This window comes from Epinephelus lanceolatus, chromosome 16, assembly GCF_041903045.1.
Source record: "Epinephelus lanceolatus isolate andai-2023 chromosome 16, ASM4190304v1, whole genome shotgun sequence".
NCBI lineage: Eukaryota > Metazoa > Chordata > Actinopteri > Perciformes > Serranidae > Epinephelus > Epinephelus lanceolatus.
In genome coordinates, this window is record NC_135749.1 from 22,553,709 (window position 1) to 22,575,158 (window position 21,450).

Genomic DNA, 21,450 nt, shown 5'->3' on the forward strand with positions numbered 1-21,450 from the left:
TGATTTTACAGAGGGGCACACACTGTTTAGGAGAACATCATTGTTTCATATTTAATAGAATTCTAACTAAAAAGAAAACAAAATAAATATTGATGTAAAACAAACTTAAACTAGGTTGATGAGAAAGGCAAATACATGGATAGAAGGAATAGAAAAATACATAAATAAATTAGTGAGTGAGTGACACATTGCCAGAAAACACATTCAGAATTTACATTCAACTTCACCAGAGCCGACAGCAGAGTGTGATCATTACTTTCCCAATTATATTTGTAAGAGAAGTCTTTTAAAGGCCAGGAAGGAAGACTAAGATTACATACTCCTCCTGGATCTGACTCTGTGCAGCAAGGACTCAGACCTGAGATCCCCGTCGATGCTTATTGCACCTTTTCAGTCAGATGACAGCTTGGTGCAGGGCCAGGGTAAGTATCCACTACTCACAAACCATAAATTATTAGTTCTCTCAAGACAGAATGAGATTCTGTGGTGCAATTTCTCCCAAACCCCCCTATTTCGCTCTCCACGTACCTTATTTACAAAGGCAGAAAACGTTGCCATGGGAACACACTACCAGGCAACCTCAGCGGCTTGGCATCATGCCCAGTGGTTGCTAGGGCACTGTTGTCAATGGCTATTGGGTAGTGTCGGCCAGTATGTGTGTATGTGTGTGCATGTCCTGGATGTGTGTGAGCAGAAGAGGAGAAAGTGTGTGTGTGTGTGTGTGTGTGTGTGTGTGTGTGTGTGTGTGTGCGTGCATGTTCACCAGTGCGCACAATGCACACACCACGTCTCAGCTTAAATAAGTACGCTAACAATTTAATGTTCTTATTCCATAATGAGGGTTTTTTAAATGCGTACAACATATAATTATTTTAAATAATTTTGAATTGGTTTCCTTATTGCTGGTTTGACTCTGTGGGTGACAAATGATGGGAGGCAGCTTTTGTTGGCTTACATACTTGCTGATATATATTTTTTTTCTTGGTATAGTGTGAGTTTAACAAAGAAAAAGAAAAAGAGAGAGCACTGCTAATCATGCGAGCATTTATGTAAGGTCCCATATGCAATTATGTTGAATAACATGAGTGACGGCTCTCTGATTTAGTCTTCTTTCAACAGGTTTAACTGTGAGATACCTAACTGTTGGGTAGTAGTCCGTTTACGGTGGCAACGAGGGCTGTACACAACTCAGAATTATATGAGTCAAATCAGATTTGGCTGTCTAATGATAATATTCAACTATGTTTTTTTTCACCTCGTTTCAACGAGGTTTGGCAGGACATTCAGGGTGACAGCTGCGTTAACGTGAGATAGTAAACAAGCCAAGCTAGCCCGAGCTAATGCGTGCTAACTACGCTAACAACAGATCGGATATGTGTCATACAACATTTTTTGCCAACAATAGATATTAAACAAAAGCCAGAGACTGTACCGCGTTAAGCTGCTGTGAGCTGTAAATTCAGTACTTCTAAGCAGAGGACAGAGAATAACGCAGCAGCCTCAATCCCCCAAAATGCCCCCTTTGCACTGCCTGTTCCAGGCGGGAATATCGCACCATTATTTTGCCTTGCCATTCTTTATAAAAGGCACGACTGCAGAATGGGGGGACACAGCTGTCTCGCCTTTAAGCCAGCAGTGGAGGTAGTAACAGTACCGAATTGACGTCGGTGTAAAAGGGGCAGCAGACAAGACGAATGTGACATTTTGATGACGTGTTATGTGTTCAACCCACTGCCAGGAGATTTAGAAGAACAGCAACCCAAAATGTCTGCAAATTGGGAAAACAAAGGAGCTCCTTGCCATCCAAGCAAAAGACGAGATCAGCTGCCATCTCACAGAGTTTGTAAATGTTTGTTATTGCCAAGCTATGCCATTGTTATTGTTTATATAGCACAGCCAGCGCATATGTTACATGTCACAATAGAGGCCAACGCTGCGGTGTTACACATCACACCTGTCACGCCTCTTTTGCTTCCAGGATGCCAGCATGCTATCTAAAATAACACACGAGAGTAGCATGATGCTGTCGTTGTTTAGTTCTGTGTAAAGAAAGGACTTTGTAGCTGCCCTATAGCGTGATCTTGGGTCTGGGTCTGCAGCTGCCTGTACCACAGAGCAGCATGAAAGCGAGGAGGGCTCACTCTGCAGCTAAATCAGGGGACCAATATACCCCCTGAAATACATTGACAGAGGGGGTCTCCAACTGATGATTTGAATCTTCTACTTTCAGCTCGAGATATAACAATTTTACCTCTACATGCTTTGTCAATTAGAACAAACTTGCATTTTTATGATAAGAGTATAAATTAAAGAGACAGGAGGAGACAGACAGAGGCTGTCAGAGAAGAAAAAAAAGCTGAGAGACATTGAAATGTTATCGTTTCTCTGTATACTTGGAGCTGACGTTCTCCATCACTAGCTGTGATCTCTCAAGGGGTTTGCTGTCTCTTTCATTTCAGTCAGATGCAACGAGTCTTTGTTGGTGTAAACGGGAAGAAACAGACGTTGCCAAAGCATTTACCTCACAACCGGGGTGTAGTTTTCGTTTTTTCCCATGGCTCACTCCTCACTGGGAAGCTTCTCTGGTTGACCAGGACATTCCTGAAATCAGAAGAACATCATGCAGATTATAAGCATACCACAGGATAGGAAGGGGAACATCAATAAACATACTGAGCCATGAAGTTGGGGTAAGTAAATAACTAAAGTCAGCCACCCAGACACGACCATATCTGGGCTTCTATCGAGGCAATACAATCTACTAGTGCCGTTTTCAGCAAAACCATCCTGGACTCAATCATGAAAGAATACTCAGAGATAATTAAATCATAATGGACCAATCCCTGATTAGAGATGAAGCACTAGGCAGCACAAAGAAGTGAACAGAAACGCAAGCATTTATAATGGAGGAAGCATCAAACATCGTGTGCGGAGTATGAAATAGATTAACAAAGTGAAAGATAATGGTGAGAATGAATACTGTGCCATCAACAAAGCGTCAATGAGAGGGTGGTACAAAAATACATGTAAAGCAGAGATGGTTAAAGTCAGTGGTGATGAATAATACATTAATAACGCTGGAAAAGACAATCAGACATCATAAATTAAACAGCAGTGAACCAAACAAATGCAATAATTATGACACTACAACACAATGAAAGACAATAGAGACGGAGATGAGCGGCTTTTGTGTCGGTGTGAGCTCAATAATTCCCATATGTGTACGTATATATAGGTCTCTGTGTTCCTTTCTGCATGCACTTCGGGAGAGCGAGTATTGCCTGTGGTGTATCTTATCTAATATTATCAAGAGGAAACAGCCTCTCCCCCTTGCCTCCTTTTCCCCCGGGCCCTTTGAACTCAAGCCGCTGCTGGAGATGCAGTCTGACTGAGCACAGCATGTCCTGAAACGAGGTCAGAGGGCAGGAAAAACAGTCTGGTGTCATGGCAACTTGATGCCACCAACCAAAAATTTGCAGTGGCTGGTGGGGCCACAGGAAGGCTGGTCAACGTGACACAGCTTATTGAAGACGGAGAGCTGCCATTCATGTAACTGAATTAAACACTGAGTTCTGAAGGATGAAGCTGGTGATATTCTTTATTTCATCAATAAATTCCTGTTAAACTGCTATTCTTCTCCATCCCCCAGGTAGGGACCCAGACGTCTATCCCAACCAAGACCTATGATCAATCAGTTATTGAGAATTTAATTAAATTTTGACTTAGAATTTCTATCTAACCTGCACAGCATTCGTAGCACTAGTTTAGCGACCAGGACACTCACAGAACAATTGCATGCATTAAATCATTTCAGGTGATGCTACTTTATAAACAAATCTGTGCATATTGATGAGCATTGTGACTTGAATGAGTGAGATACACACACCGCATATGTGCAGATTTCAGGGGGGATGCAGGGGATATGTGCCCCTGAATATATAGAATTGAATAAATAGAATGCATTGTCTCCTTCAATAAAAACATGAAAGTAGCAGAGGACTTTTATTCTGACAAAATTAACAATGCTTACAACATAAATTGATACAGAAAAGGCAAAAATTGGTGCATAAAAATTCACCAGAATGCAGGAAATTAAGTGTTTGATACTAAAACTTTTCAGGTGGAGTACAACCAAACCCTGCTTCATGTATGTCCCCCTCAAGGTTCAAATGAGACCCAGGCCATTAGAAGAGATGAAATGAGAGACAACAGCTGGAGAATTAAGAGGGACAAAGACAAATACTTTCACATGGTGTTCTAAAGAGAGAAAATTAGATGGCCAAACAGAGCTTTCAATGAAAAATTGACAGAAATTTACATGTTTATTGTTCCTGCAGGCAGTTCAAATCCAGTTTGTCTCATATATCATATGCTCTGAGACCTTGACAGTTATTTAAGTGGCAATGTGAAGCGTCACTATGACAGAAAGCTTAGAGCATCTTTTAAGCAAACATACCAGGGCCGGGTGTTAGTACTCGATACCTTTAAGGTACCATCCTTAATAACCCAGTACTGAGTAGCGCTGGAACATCTCTAGTCAAACAGTGCCTGCATTCAATCCTTTCTGCACCAGGAGTCTGATCGCAGACTGTCCAGACTCCCTGTCTGATTGGCAAACTTTCAGTCGCCATTGTCTCCAGAGCAACTTCACTCCCAGCAAACGGTCAGTTCAACATCTGCCCAGTTATCACAAGCTAACACAGCAGCAGGGGCTAACATCCAACACCAACCTGGTCCTAACAAACTCACTCTGACACAGTAATGACTCAACTTTGTCTTTAAACCTGTTAATAAACGTAACAAGTAACATTAGATGTGTGATGCTAACAGTTGGTGCTGTCACTGTGTGTGTGGCTTATTATATTTTGTGGCTTGTTACAATAGTGAGTTCAGCGTGCCAAGAAAATATTTTATATCAATCGATAATTATATTTGTCACATGAAATCATTAAAGGTACAACTCTGGTAATATGTGGCTGCTAGATTTGCTTCACTCACCAGCTAAAAAAACAATGGTAATCTATTGAGCGGCTGGTAGACTTTGGAATCCACAATAAAGTTAATTCCCCGCCCTGAACATAACACAAGTTAGACATAAGACTGACTATAAGTTCTTCTGTTGCAGCTTTGCCTGATTGATTTTATTCTACCGTGTCATAGAGCTCTGTTGTAGTCCGAAAAGTATTCCCGTATATCAATGAGGCACACTATTGCACTGGGTGACATGCTCCTCCTTTAAAATAAACACGACCATTGTAGTTCATTTTGAGTTAACCTCACATACACCATCACAGTGGTGTCAATACTCACTAGCAAATATTATTCTGCTTCTGCTTCAACAAACACACTGTTGTGAGGATAATTTGCTAAAAAACCACAGTACTCGCCTGTTTTATGAAATTATTTACGCTTAAGAAAATCTTATATGTCTCTGACAAGTTTTTAAAGATTTAAATCTGTTGTTTGGCCTGGTCTCCCTTGTAAGAGACTGTTGATCTCAATAGGACTTACCTGGTTAGAAATGGGTTAAATAAATTTTAAAAATGCTGGGGCTGTCTTGCAAAAAAAGTAGTGAACTTGGCTGAACTTTTAATTGACTGCAATGTGAAGTCATCCTACAAAACACAACATACATAATAATGTAATGTGAACATGTATTTCTATTGTTTATTTGTTGATATCGATCATGTAACACCAGCCCTATCCTTTCAATATATTAAACATATGTTCATATATTAAATTTGATTTCTGTGTATATTTTATTTTTTTAGGTTTATGCTCTGGGCTGCATAACATTATGACAGTGATATGATACAGTTTTTGGAAAGCCCGTCAATGAACGTATTGTAACCTTAAACGTGACTGACTTAATTTGCTAATTTTATTCTGAAGACTATAAAAGGTTTTTGAGAAATACACAATTACTGCCACAAATGACATCTCAGCTCGCATACCTCCCTGAACAATTACCACCAAACTGAAAGTCATCTAATTTGTTGAACTAATGACTCTGAGTATGATTAAAAAAACCTGAGAAATGAACTGCAGCAGTGATTGTGTCGCCTGGCGATGCCAGCCTTGGACTGCCTGTGTTTTCATCTCACTCCTGAGGTGTTGGATCAATATGGAATCCAGATTCCATTGTATGTCATTAGCTTGTCTGATGCTCGAGCTGAGACCTCTCCAAACCTTCGTGTTTTCAGCCTCTGAAATCTCCCAGACAAAGAGTGTGTGATTGCAGGTGTGCCTGTCTGCAGCGTATGTGTGTGCATATTAACCTTCAAATCAGTTCATGTATAACACGTTAGTAAATAAGTGTTTTTAGCCTTTTTTGCTTTGCGTATGTGTGTACGTGTGTGTGCACATGTGAGGCTTGTATTAGACGGGCATGTGCTGCATCTGCACGGGTGCGTGTATGAGGCTTGTGTGCGCATGGTGTGTGTCCTTGTGTTTGTTCAATGCGGCAGAGGGTGGAGTGGCAGATCAATAGGAAACAAATGAATTCAGATCAATATTAAGCCAGGGAGTGAAGGAGAGAGAAGGAGAGACTGAAAGCGAGTGAGTGGGGTGATGCACCACAGGAGGAGGAGGAGGTGGAGGTGGAGGGGGAGGAGGAGGAGGAGGGTTGGTGGTGGGTTGGATGGGTGATGTGCCAGTAGCAGCACAGCAACTAACCGTACACTTGGGAAAGACCACTCATTTCTGCAACCAAAACCTCAGTGATTTGAGGTCACTGATGGTTAAAATGGATGGTTAAGCGAGGTAGAGAGAAAACAGACGGACGTGAGAGCAGCGGTGCACCGGAGACAAGCATCACTGGTGGTGTTCTGGTTTAGGCCTTGTCCACAAGCGCGTGGGTATCTTTTTTAAACTGAGCTTTGAGTTTTGAGCTTTTGTCAATGAGCAAACTGCGCTTTAAGTCACAAAAAACAGACCTTTTGTAAAACTCTTCTCACAGTTAAGATGTTCAGAACCTCTGTTGTCAGTATTGTCATGAAGATAGGGAGTTTTTGGGCTGTTAATGCTGGATCGTGTGCAGTTATCTCCTTTGTAAGGCATCTAGAATGTGGCAAAATTAAGGTGCCCCAGTATCTCACCTGATAGAGCATGTGCCCTGAGTCCTTAGCAGCAGCTCGGGTTTGAATCTGACGTGGGGCCATTTGCTGCATGTAGTCCCCTTAAAATAAAAGTATTTAAAAATGAGGCTACATCTTATGTAATTGCAAATGTTACCAAAATAGTGCTGGCTCTAACCTTGCTTACAGGGCTTATAACAGGTTTATACATATATGTACAGTTACCCTTCCACTATATTGAGAAACAGAGGTGTCAGAATGCACTACGGAGGTCACTGCTACATAATCCAACACTCCCATGACACAGTCCCCTCTGCCAGTGTTGCCAGTTTAGGGTTTTAATAGGCTCTTTTTCTTTGGATGATTGCAGCCTGTTATTTTTGCATGCTCTCAACAGCGCTTCAATTGTGTTTTCGCATTTTCATTTGCACTTGGATTTGTTTTGGGTTTTTTTTGTTTTGAGAACTAAGGGGAAAAATATCCCATTTTCAAAAATACTGTGTGCAGTAGCATGTGAATTGAGACAGCACTTCTTTTTCTTCATATTTCTATAGACCGTTTCTGGGTTAAATAAAATTACACATTTGTTCTCTTTATTTCACTTTGTTGGATTTTACTCTGAATAAAATAATTAACTTGTGTGTCTAAATTTTGATCTATTATTGCACTTCTTAAATCCATTCATAATTTTTTTCATACTCTGGCAATATTCAACATTTTTCTAATACTAGAGTATTAACGTATTATACTTTGTTGGAGACCAATCTCTTGATGACTGAGGTGAGAGGGTCGTGGCTTTGACTACAAACCTTGATCTCAGATCTCACAACAGCAACATCAGCCACTGTCTGCACACGAACCTTTCACTTCTATTTTATGCCTAAAGACATTTCCTTCTCTCAGGGTTTCTACACATTTGCCATTTCAAAATTCCATACATTTCCAGACTTCTCGGTAGATTTTTCAGACGATATCTGATATCTGTCAATTAATGGATTCAAATTATGTTGCCTGTAACTGTCAGAGGTTTGTAGTCAGGTGCTGTCTTTTTAGAAATAAGAACTGAAAATGAGTGAAAAAAAAAATTACTAATCAAATTTTCACAGCGTTATGTGCAGTTATGTTTATTCACTGTGTCCATGGATATGACGTGAACCCAGCTATAAAGGTGTGGTTTCCTTAAGTAGAAAAGATAGTCCATTTACTTTTCTGATAACTGCATAACACTGTATAACTCATAAATGTTCAGAAAAGTTTGATATTTGGTTATTTGTTGTTGAAGATGCCCGGATTAGTTACATGTACATTTACTTGCGTAGAGCAGCTCTGCATGGGAGTGTACATTAAGTCAGATGCCATACTTCTTGCCTTGCTTTCGATATCATCAAGCTTGCTCTGGCTCAAACTCTCTTAAACAATAGTAAAAATTTTGGCTGCGCTGGCTGCCTGCTCCAAACGGCAAAAACAAAACCCAACACTTTGCTTGTATTGATTTACTTCTATAAATTCTGAATTTTATGCTTTACAAAACAGAATAGGGGCAGGAGTCTGGAAACACAAATATTTTTCTGTACCTTTCTAGAAGTTACTAAAATAAGATTTCATATTTTTACATACTGCGGAGGAATCTTCTCTCACCTAGCACGGTAATATTAAAAATCTCAGGTTATCAAGGATTTAATTCTGACCTTTCCACTCAAACTCCCAGTTGGGGCATGACATTTACAGCTAAACCTGTAAGGACCGTCCAGATTGGGAGTGGGCTTGACTTCTCATTGCTTTACTGCAAGGTTTGGTAAATACTAAGACTACTAGACAATCTTCATCAATGTAGTAGGGCTACAACTAACAGTTACTGATATTGGTAATCTATTGATTATTTTCTCCATGAATCAATTTGGTTTTGTCAATAAAATTTAAGAATATAGCAAAAAATCAACAACAACCAACCAGTTGCGAATGGTTGCATTTGATCGATTACCTGATTAATCAACTAAATGTTAAGAGATTTTAGTTTTTTCACGCTCATAAAAAGTCTCATAATTGAGTTTGCATTTAGACAAAGATTTCTGATCAAAAAGGTGTGATTAAACTGTATTCTTGTGTAACAGCACATGTTAGGTCCTCTGCTGAAATATGATATACTGGTCGACTATATTCGTCTAGACTGTGATGGAGAAATCACCAGGGGTTTGATCCAGTATCATATTTCCATTTGTTGAGAATATTATTTTGAGCTGAGCAATACACAGGCGATGAATTGCAGCCATATCTATATCATCCTCTCGGACTTTTACCTTTATGAGTGGCGTTAAGTATGTACTGTACATTTTATCATTTATTATTTCAGTTACATTTGTTTATTGGTGAAATATACCATACCAGTGCGGTGATTTCTGCCTATACAGAAAAAATATTTGAGATTCACTTGCCTGTCACCTTGAAATTACGAACAGGATCGCTCGCCTTTGAGTATCCACTCATCTCTCGGCAATGAGATCAAAGAATCAAGAGCCATTTGGGAGTCAGTACTGAATGAGACTTTGAAGTGATAGTGGCGAAAACAAACACATGGGTGCTGAGTGCTTGTAAACGGGCACTCTCCACTTCCAGCTCAAGGTTCCTCGGCTCTTGAGATGGATTTCAATGATAAATGCCTCAGTTAGCTTTAAGTGCTGTATCTCTGATGCCGTAGAGAAAATTCTGTATGCTGAAAGAGATATTGTTTAATTGAGGAGAATACCTACAGCAATGCCTTTATAGAGAAGTATGGATGGTGGTAGGAACATCAATACTATTGCATAATTGTTAGCTGACATTTACCATAATTTGCACACTGTGTGATATATTTCAAAAGAATCAGGTTAAATAACAGGCACTCTTATTTCACCCTGTAAACGATGATCTGATTACGTTTCATTTTACCGTATACAGTAGGACTAGCTAGAGCCAAAGTGTTCACAGCTGTTATTTTTACTATTCTGGTGGATATTTGGCTGTACTGATCTACATATATAGTAATATAACACAAACATCTGTAAGGGATGACTGAGCAACCAATGACTGAAATACTGTGTTGAAAATTTAACTCTCTTGATTAAAGGCACAGTAAGCAAAAATATCAGTTACTTTTTGTAAACACACTCATCGGTCAAAGTGAAAGTAAAAGCCAACCCCAGATTCACATTTATTTGGCGTTTTGCCTCGCTATATTTATTTTTTCAGCATTGTGTCTCCTGGATGACTGCTGCTTATATGTTTTGGCATCTAGACACTACGTTTTTGTAAAGCCCCAACCTCACCTCAGCAGTTCGGAAGTGCATGCCCATGAATGTCACAAACATAAGAAAATGAAAATGAGAAGAAAAGTACAGGCAGAAGGCAGAACCTCTGTAGATAAATACATCAACACACACTTCAAGTTCGTCAAGAGTGAGCACTTCTTTGTGAGTCTATACATTCTTTTAAAGGAAAATCCCACACAGTATATCTTTAAAAACCCTACAATATTGGCAATATTACACCAAAAACACTATATTTTAATCACACTGTGACTGTGCTCTCCTGTCATTAAAAATGCATGAACGTTGACATATGATGCAATTCTTTTAGTTATAATCATCAGGGCTTTAACTGTGATTAATTTAACTACTGCAGGACTGAAACTAATGGTTATTGTCATTATCAATCAGCTGTTTGGTCTCTGAGATGTCAGAAAATAGTGCTGATCAAAGTTTCTTCCCAGAGTGCAAAATCATGATTCAGGTAGCTCCAGGGCTCAACAATAAGGACTGTCTGACTGGCTGGGGCAGAAAAAATGCCATGTCATGCTAGTAAATATTGCAACTTGCTTGATCGGGGATGTGGTTATAAAAAAATTAAACAAATCATTTTTTCCTGAGTTGGTGATGGAAATAACTAGGTAGTGAATCATCTCACTTCCTTTTCATCTCTGTTGAGAGCTGTACGTGCTGTACCGATTGGCAGAAAATTGCATCAGGTAAAGACAAAGCCTATGAGCTGAGGTGCATGCGAGCATTTCAGTTATCCTGGAAACAGGAGTTTAATTAGGTCGTGTTAGAGGATGTGGGTGAAACTCCAACTATATGATTAACTTTAGTCTTAGATATTATCTGATAACCGCCAATAAATAATACAATTTGTAGAGGGGTAAGTAAAAATGTATTTCTGTCAAGTAAATTTCTGAACCACTTGTGCCTGACTGGGCAAGTGAAAAAAACAAAACAAAAAGAGCTGTAAATTAAATGTTAGTATAATAGCATTTATAGCCATATAATCTGGATTTTGCTTGTGGCCATTACTGTACAGTCAGAATTTTCTCTTCATACGCATCAAAGCAATAATTCCTCCATCAGCCAGGTTTTAGATCGTACATCATATTTTTTTTCAATATGTTTCTCTGTGCTACATAAATGCTTCTATCACTTCATATGAATCATCATATATTGCATATTTTGTAGCACCCGATGGACCCACTGGAGCAAATGAGGGACTGGGTGAGAGGAGTTGCAGCCAGCGACAGCTGCCTTTTGAGTCAATCTATAAGATTTACATGGAGAATAACGTCTGAGGAAGCGAGCTCAGCAGTCTTTCGACTACATCAATGTCGCTCATTTCACCCTTGTTGAACTCACTCAGAAAGTTTCACCTTTTGCACTGTGAGTCAAGTTAAGAGACTGACAGTGGATACAAACAAAGCAGATGCCGCAGAGAAAATGTGAAATGCTTGTGTCTGTTATCTAAAAGCAAGAGAACATCAGAGAAAGAAGAAATAGAGATCATATGTATGACTGTAGTGAATTTCAAAAATTATTGACAGTTGCTTTCTTTCTTGAAGAATAACTCATCAATAATTCGTCAGAAAGTAGCTGACAAATGCCTATCACAAGCTCAAGATGACGTCTTCAAATGTCTTGTTTTGTCCGACCAGCTGTGCAAAGCTACAGAGATTCCACTGACAATAATATCAGAAAAAGAAAAAATTCCTCGCGTCTGATAAGCTGGAGCCAACAAACATTTGGCATTTTTCCTTGATAAATGAATTAAAATTGTTGCCTATTTGTTTTCTGACTAACCGCATATCAAGCTTCTTTTTTCTTCCCATGCAAAGACTCATTTTGTTTGATAGAGAAAGCAAAACCGACAGAGAGACAGACAGAGAGAGACAGTGAGAGATACCTGAGGCAATGATGTAGAACATCAACTCCAACCAGACAGTCTGCTAAAAAAAAAAAAAAAAGCATGGAGAGGCAAACATCGCTATGTCTCTCAGCTTTTCTTCCTGTCTCTCCTCTTTAATCTGACAGCCCCCCCCCTTCTCTCTCTCTCTCTGTCTCTCTTTGTCTCTCTGTCTCTCTCTCTGTCCCCCTGAGCTGTGTTCTGTGTGCTCCATCCCCGCCTCTCTCCATCTCCCTGCCTCTAATGTGCTTTGGCGTGTGTTACCCACGGGTGCTTGCACGCTGCTGCCGCCATCCTAAAGCCAGGTCAGGGGGGCAGCTGAAGCAGCGCAATGCTGTCTGTGACATCATCAGTCACTGCTATTACTCACGTCTCACCTCCCTTCACTGTCTGAAACTGCCAGGGCTTTCGGTGCTTGGTGGCGGGCCCGAGCAAACACACACACACACGAACAGACACAAATGCAGAGTTACACACATGTTGTCACAGATGAATAAAATAGCATTTGGAGAGCTTTATCCCCAAATTCTCTGTAAATCCAATTTGGAGATTTTTGCTACCTAAAATAGTTCAGGCTCACACATAGTTGAGAATGAAATCATTTCAGTGTGGCATGCGTAAATATTAATGCTTCATTACAAGCTATTACTTTGTCATAGTTTCCTTAATATGGAAACTACGACAAAGTAATTTCATGGAATTAAACTCTTCACTTAATAATTCAGTTTTAAGCTAAATGGAATACAAGATGGGCCTGACATTATATTTAATAATTTAACATGGCAGAACAGTTACGATACACTGTCAATTAAAGTTAAGTCTTTAAAGTTTTGTATGCATATTAAGGCTGCAGGTAGCAATTTTCATGACTGACAAATTTGTCAATTTTGTCTCTCTATTAATCAAATTTCTTTGTAGCCCAAAAGAGCTGCAATAATTAATTGTTTAGTTGTAAACTCTTACATTAATCGCCAACAAATCTGATAATTAATCAACTGGTTTGACTAATTTTTTCAATTAAAAAAAAGTCTAAATTCTTTGATTCAAGCTTCTTACTTGCGACAGTAAAGTGAACATCTTTGAGTTGTAGGCAAAAACACATTTACCATACCAGTTTCTGACATTTCATGGACCAAACAACTAACAGATGAATCGATAAAATAATTGACAGATTAATCAACAATGAAAATAATTGTTAGCTGCAGCCCTAAAGCCCAAAGTGGCATCTTTAGATCAAAAAGAGGACTAAGGAAACCATCAAATATTAACATTTAAAAAGCTGGAACCAGTGACTCTTTGCATTTTGCCTAAAAGATGACTTAAACAATTAACAAATCATCAAAACAGTTGCCTATTAATTTTGCTGTCCACCAAGTAATTGACTAATCATATCAGCTCTCAATATATGCTTTGAATACAAGCAATTATTTCCATATTTTAATGTCTATGGAATTCAAATGGCTAGTTTTCACCTAAATGGAGTACAAGATGGGAATGACAGAGCAGTCATTAAAAGTAGCATGATAGAATAGTTCAATTAGGAAAAAGTTCAGATGGTGTGGCACATTGTCAGTCACAGAAAAATGTGCTAAAATGACTTTTAATACTGTTTTCTTTTTTGACTTTTTACTACTGTTTTGCTAATGTGGCAAACCACGAACACTTTTCACCCCAGTAAAGTGAAACAATAAATCATGAAACACTCGAGCCAGGTATTCCACCAGTAATTCACATGTATATGGATGTAGAGAGAGAATCTCCAGGTGTGGCTGCAGATATCCCTCTGCATGAGGTATAAGCCCGTGCACAGCCTACATCTGCGTGAAGGGTAGAAATGTGCTTCCATTCAGAGAGCATGTCTGCGAGGTTCAGACTGTGTCAAATCGCCACATCTGCCATCAGCGGAAACACTCCTGTACCCGGGGGTCTGTCTGTCACCCCTGCTGACAGCCAATGAAGAGGTGAGACTCTGCAAACTCCTTCACTCAGGAATACAGATAGCTGGTCTGAAAGCCCTCGGCCTGTATGTGTGAACGCACCGTATAAATCATACATGACCAGCACCACCAGGCACCATATGCATGCTACAGCACTGCATTAATAACAAGCATGCCAGTGTCATATTCACAAGCATATAGAGAATGTATATGTCTTAGTTTTTTTGTCTCACTCCCCTGCACTCCTGCTATGTCCACTTGAAAGCACCTGCAGCACTGAACTCATAGAGCGCTGCAGGAATGAGTCCTAAAACACGAAAATGAGTTGGCATTTTTGCACTCAGATTCCCTTGTCTCTAAGTCAGTGGGTTTTATGAATAGGTTTTTGATTTATTTTGATGAGTGAAATAAGGTCTGTGGTTAACACAAGCTTAAGATATTTTAACGTTTTGTTTTACAACATTATACTTCAGTAAATAACCTAACAATAGCCTAACAATAGCTATTTACTTATAGTGACTGCATTTATGCTTCTAACATCATAAAAGTGGTGTTCATTTGTGGAGATTATCTTGCTAAACAAAACATGTAAGTATCAGAGACCTTTCTTTGCCACAGAGCTTATTTTCTGCAATAATCCAAAATCCTATGGAAAAATCTCATTAGCTTTTGTCAAGGGAATCATGGTGATGCTAACTTCTGGGATAGCCTGCAAAAAAACATCCTCCCTGCAGCACTCGATGTGCCACGCAAAAAGACAGAGGGACAGATCTGCTCCAAAAAGACAGGAAGGTGAAGGGTTGCAGAATGGATAAACCAGATGATAATGACAAAATAATGATGTTTGGTGTATAAATACCTTGAGGCATGAATATTTGAAGGTGAAAAAAAAACAACACACGAGCAAAGCAGTGCATGGGGACAAATAGGAGACAGAGTGGAAAAAAACATGAGGCAAACTAGGACAGCAAAATAGACGGCGTGACTGAAAGACAGACTGACAGATTAACTAAAAGAGACACAAGAGAGAGACAGGGACAAATAAAGAGCGAGCAGGAAGAACAAAGGATGAAATGATGTAAAGGAAGAGAGTGGAAGGGGAGAAAGAAGGACAGACTTGGTGCCAGACAGAGAACGAGGAGAGAGAGAGAGAGAGAGAGAGAGAGAGAGAGAGAGAGAGAGAGAGAGAGAGAGAAAGACAGCGAGGCAGAATTAGAAAAAGATAGAGGAGGGCAATGCGCATGCTAAAATAGGTGGCAGACTCTCGTCAGTGCAGTGACCTAGTCGCGCAAGACTGAGGAATTCTCCCTGTCGACCCGGACACATTCCTCCGGTCCTCAGACATTAACCCATGCCACACCACCGTACTGTACTGCAGTGGCTTACATGGCTCCTCTGTCACTGATCCATGAAAAATATCACTACAATCTTAAATATACACATCCTGTCGGCCCTTCGCCGTTTACGAAGCAGTGTTAACATTTCCCATTTTGAGTAGGTGCAGCAAATTAATCTGGAAATCGAATAAATGACCTGCAGTGTATTTACAAAGCTCGTTCTGACAGTGGAGGCAAACTGCTTCAAATCTCTGAGCAAACACCTTCAACAAGAATGGAAATATCAGGTAAAGAGCACAGCTCAACTAGCTCTGAATCAACGGTCTCTGTGTGCATAGGGCCCTGCAAAAACACATTGTGAAAATATCAGGGCAAGAAGGGCTCTATTGTGTCGCAGAGGCAGAATGTAGCTCTTATTCTCCTGCTGCTGGACCGGGGGCACGGGGGTGACATCAGCACAAAGACAAAAATGTAATGTGAGGCATCTCCAAAGCTAGCTTCTAGGCGAGACCACAGGCCGCTCTTTATACCCGCACTCTCTCACTTTTCAGCAACATCTGATAATCGGGATGTGACCACCAGATGACCCTTCCACTTGTTGCTTACTAAGATAAGTCACAGCCAACAGTGTAACACCAAACTCACTCAAATAGGCGTGCCAGTAAAATGAAAGATTGTCTGCTAGCTGCTTTCACGTCGGCCCACAGTTAGCACATGTCTGTGAGGTTAATCACGACAGAATGACTCAGGGAAGAGTAATTCAATTATTCTGATGGTGCATCGACGTTTCGATCGGGCCACAGACTAAAATGGCTGACCAAGTGTTCCTGACTGCTGAGTGCCATTAGGCAAAAGTCTAGTCAGTAAAGCACTTGATTTTAAACAAACCTATACATGGTCTTGATTTAAATATAAATAAACAAATGTGGAGGATTTGGTGCTCATTCTGGACCCTTTTTGATTTAAATTTATGCACATAAATATTTTTCTTACCTGAGAAAACTCTTCTGTTAAAAAGTTGTCAGGTTGTCTCAGAGGCTCAGCCTGAAAAACAGACATACACATACATTATTTGCACTGAAATAATTTCAAGAATTATAGGAATGCTGTAAAACATGATTTATTTGATATAATTTATGAACAGATTCTGCATTTTTTTGTCTGTTAGTGAGCCTGAATCCAGCCCCGTTCTTCACTTAAATTCACGTGACCCTTACTGTATATATTTAACCGTATTTCAAGATCTCTATAAAACACTTCAGATTGTCGCAAGCACTTCATTCGACTATTTGTATTTCACACAAGGCCTGTTGGGCTGTTGTACTAGCACTTGTCAGTTTCCAGCTGGGAAAACACAAATTCAGCAGCACAAATTCAAACCTGCTACACACAATGGCAGCTTGCATGGGAATTCCTGAGGTCTGTTCAATCCATTAATGTATGCTGCGGTTGAATGTCATCAATTATGAATGAGAAACACATGAGATTCACAGAGAGCTGGTAGAGATTCATGGATCATGGCTGTAGACTGTAGTACCTTGAATATTTGCAACATTCTATGTGAAGGTACTTGCTTCACATAAAATTTTAGACAGGCTATCCCCAAGAGTTTGCACATTTTTTAAGCAAACCCATTATCAAATTAGAGGTTTAGTTCAATCAGAGATGAGTGAATGATTTAAAGTCAATTAAGGACATAGAAGTCTTTAGCTTAAATAGGACAAGCTCTGCTGAATTTCACAGAAAGGTATATAACGTTTGAAAATGAGGCAGACAGCCTGCAGAAAACTGTTCCTTCTATAGGTGAGGTTATTCTGTTTCCTCAGCCTTTAGGTGTCAGGCACTTAAGTCCATATGTGTGAATACTGCAGTATCTTTATGCAGCCGGGGCCTCTTCCCCTTTAAGGCCCAGAGTGTGTTGACCCTGCCAGTGAGTTCATACCATAAGCAGACCCATATAGCTTCTCCTCCAGAGCCTCTGATCACGACCCTGCTGAGCTGCCGCCTCAGTTATGTAAGATTACATAACGGCAGGTCTGTCTGAGTAATATTTCATAACCTGGGGGTCCCACTACACTGACATTACCATCAAATCCCCTCGGGAGTGGAATCAAACATACTAGGCAGGTTTGGTAAAAGTCAAATTTGAAAACAAATAGGACCGAGCTGGCGGCTTTGGAGGGGATCTGTCTCCTTTAACCTTCTTGTGTCTTTACTGAAAACATGGCAGACATTTGGTTCACGCAAAAATTTGACATCCACGTCTTTCTCCTCATTTTCTTGAGAGCTACAGTGGAGGTCACGGAAAGGTCGAGCCCGGTACGCCACTAAAAAAAAAGCGTCTTCCCCCCTTGGATTATCACAGAATGTGGTGATGTTTTCTGCCCATAAATGTCTTATCATTGTGTATTAATCGAGTCATTGCATACGGATTAATTTAGCACACATTCAGGCACTGAATATTATTATAAAACTAGGCCAATAACTGTTATCTAACGTCCTTAGCTATGCAATTAGCTTCTTTTAACACCTATGAATATTTTTTTCTAGTGCTATTTTTAATCAGAACTTTTTTGATGACCATGACCTCGCATAACTTCGGTAATCTTGCTTCATTCACAAACAGATGATAAACAAAGCCCAAACACGAATGACAGAAACAATCACAAACAATCAAAAGGTGTTAAAGCACTTATCATTTAAGGTAACACACACCAATAAAAACGCTGTCGGCAGAGGAAAACACATACACACACCCTTGGAACGATACCAGTCGACAATCTTGGATTTAGGTATGAACTGTGGCAAGTAATAGAGAAAATGTGGACAGAGATAACGAGGCTGTGTGAATAAATAAAACAGAGCAGGCAGATATATAACATAGGAGAGGATATATAACATAGGATAGGGAAAAAAGGAAAAGGACAGAGATGCCAGGAGATATCTGATGCTGATACCGCGGGAGAAAAAGGTATACTCGATGGAGGTTATAGCAGATGGACTGCAAATGGACGATAGCAGGCTTGTGCTATATACCGTACGCCTCTGTCTACTGTTCAGGCCCACTGTACTTACAGTACAATAATACATTCATGTAATCCATTACTGTCGACATCTTTACATAGCAGACATGCAGTTATTTGCGCCAAAGCCTCCCGTCTTTACCTGTAACTTCACCACATCAAACAAAAGTAATCTCGCCCAAATGTGCAGGCTATAAAAGGAAAAAACTTGTTGACTCCAGTTTGTTACTTAGCTTACACCCTGAGATAAATCCACCTTTGTCTTTGGTTGATACCGAACCACATCTTGGACTGTGGGTTTTGTCTTTACAGGCGGACCAACAGATAGATTGGGGATACCCGGATGAACGGATGGAAGATGGGATAGAAAAAGGGGGAGAAACATGGGAGGAGTGAAATATGCAATGAGTGAAGAAGAAGAAACCCCGCAGTACTTACAGTATTTCAATTGTTTCGCCTCCATCTAGCACCTCACCTTTCATTTCTGTGCATTTCGTAACTAACAACATTGCACAATCATTTCATGGATATGAAACATAAACGTGAATGTGCGAATCCACGCATGCGTGAGCAGGAGTGACTGTCCGCCACTGCCGGCTCTGTTAACTCTAAATCACACCCCAACATACTAACACACACATGCATAGACACAGATACACATGACTAATACAGATAGATACACACTGAAATGCACACACCCTGCCTCCTTCGTGTGCTAGCCTCCCATGCATGGGCCCCCTGAAACTGGGTGCACTCAGTGATCCCTTTCCAAAGCCCTCATCTAAATGTGAGCAGAGGTAATCCTTCAAGGAGAGGCAAAGAGAACAGCGATAACCCACAATAAAGAGGAGCTGAAGGAGGAAAGAGAGAAAGACAGTGAAAGAGGGAGAGAGGAGGAGCGCGAGATTGGATAGACGAACAGGATGGGGGGATTAGCAACCTAGGGAACACATTTCTCAAACAAGAAAAAAAGGAGAGTTGAAAAATGAAGTGAAGGCGAGGCGGGGGGGAGAGGAGCATGCTTTAAAGAAAAAAGGACGGGCAGAGAGGATGCATGTGCGGGAAAGGGAAAGGACATGTACGTACAGTATACTCACAGATGAATGAGAGTGTGACCGTAGAAGTGATGAAAAATCATGTCAAAAAATAAAAATCAAAGATGACCACGAAGCACAAGACTGAGTCTGACAAGAAGTCCAGTTTCTTCTCATTCTGGAGTTTTGTTTTTTCTCCTTTTTCCCGCGATTTTGCCAATTCCTAACCAGCCGTCCCTCCTTCCTAAGTCTATCCCCTACTGGTCCCCCTTCTCTTCTCTTCCCCCTCCTGTTTTTCTTGCTAGTGCCGGTACTCTTTCTCCTACCTCTCTCTCTTTCTCTGTCTTTCTCGCTTTCTCCCGCAGACCATGCTCTCCATTTTCCCCTCATTCTTTGCCTCTGTCCCCTTCATCTGTCCATTCATCGGACACTCTTTTCCTTTTCTTCAACCCTTAGTTCCTGCTTCGGCATACAGTTAAGATTTTCAAAAAGGGGTTTCTTAACTGAAGTCAAGTTCTGAAAAAAATAAAACACTGCAGAAGAATAGAAAAAACTGTTAACAGGAAAGGACAAGCAGATCTGTTGCACTCAGTCTAACGCAGGGACAATCCACGGCCTGCGTTTTTCAGGGGCGCCACGCAAAGTAGGGGTGATGGTGCCTCCGTACATGAGGGCATAACCAAAAGCAAAGACTGACAAGCAAAAGAAAAAGAAGGAATAAAACAGAGCTCGTTGCGGTCGGTCTCCAGTGAAAGTGGATAGTAAGCGCGCGTGAGGGGAAGGAGTGGGAAGGACTCTGGGGTGTGTATGTGTGTGTGAAGAGGTGGGAGGAGAGAGAAAGGAGAGCCAGCGAGAAGACAGAGAGAGAGAGAGACTGGGGGTTCATGGAGAAATATCCAAGAGGGAGGGATGGAGGAGGAGTGTGTTGGTGGGGAGAGGAAAGAGGAGGGGGCAGGAATAGGAATACATTTTTTTTGTCTTTTTTTCGCTCACCGTATTTGAATTTTGTGCTTTTTCATTTTTTCTGCCCTCTGTTCCACGGCTAATACCTCCTCTTTCCTTGAGAAGAAAATAGAGAGGAAGAAAGAAGAAGAGAAAGAGCTACTGTGTGCTTTGTCTCCCGCCCCTGCCGTTCCTTTTCCTGGTTTCCTTTTTGCTCCGACTGTCCTCTATTCAGCCTATTTTCTGCACGTGCACTTGAACTCTAAATCCTGTTTGCTTTCCCCTCCCCTCTCTCTCTCTCTCTCTCTCTCTCTCTCTCTCTCTCTCTCTAACTGCGCATCTGTGTGTCTCTGCCTCTCTCTCTCTCCCTCTCTCTCTCCTCGGCAGAGGCTTGAAATAGTGCTAGCAGGCAGGAGAGAGCGAGCGGGAGGGAAAAGGAGAGGGCGAGGGGGACAAAAAAGGGGAGAGAGATGTTGAGAGGGGGAGGGGAAGAAGCTTAGACGGGCTGACATAGAGAGCACAGGGCTGCTGTGTGTGTGTGTGTGTGTGTGTGTGTGTGTGAGAACATGTCTGCACATTTGTAAACTCACATTCATCTACCTTGGCTTTAGATGAACTGTTTCATATGCTGGTGGTAATCCGCATATCATGTTAGCCTACATACCAGAAAAGAAATACATGGCTTTTTGGGGTCAAGGAAAGAAATAATTAAAATGGCAGGATTTTCTGTATTTTCAGCAGTTTTAAGTGTCAGACTACACTTACAACAAACTAATGAAAATTAAGCAATGCTTTAGAGACACAATACCATATAATTAGAGTTGGAAGGAACAGCTGGATGTTCATTGTTAATTAATCCAACTATTATTTCCTTGATTAATCACTCAGTCAAAAAATGTCCC

General features: G+C 40.6%; 1 long non-coding RNA gene across 1 annotated transcript; it reads right to left on the reverse strand.

Moving 5' to 3' along the window:
• Positions 1-966: 966 nt before the first annotated feature.
• Positions 967-20,872, reverse strand: LOC144467296 (uncharacterized). The gene is made up of 3 exons (XR_013493563.1): positions 19,670-20,872; positions 16,543-16,593; positions 967-2,601 (listed from the first exon to the last, which is right to left on the reverse strand). It is a non-coding gene; the product is annotated as an uncharacterized LOC144467296 (long non-coding RNA).
• Between the last annotated feature and the right edge of the window lie 578 nt (positions 20,873-21,450).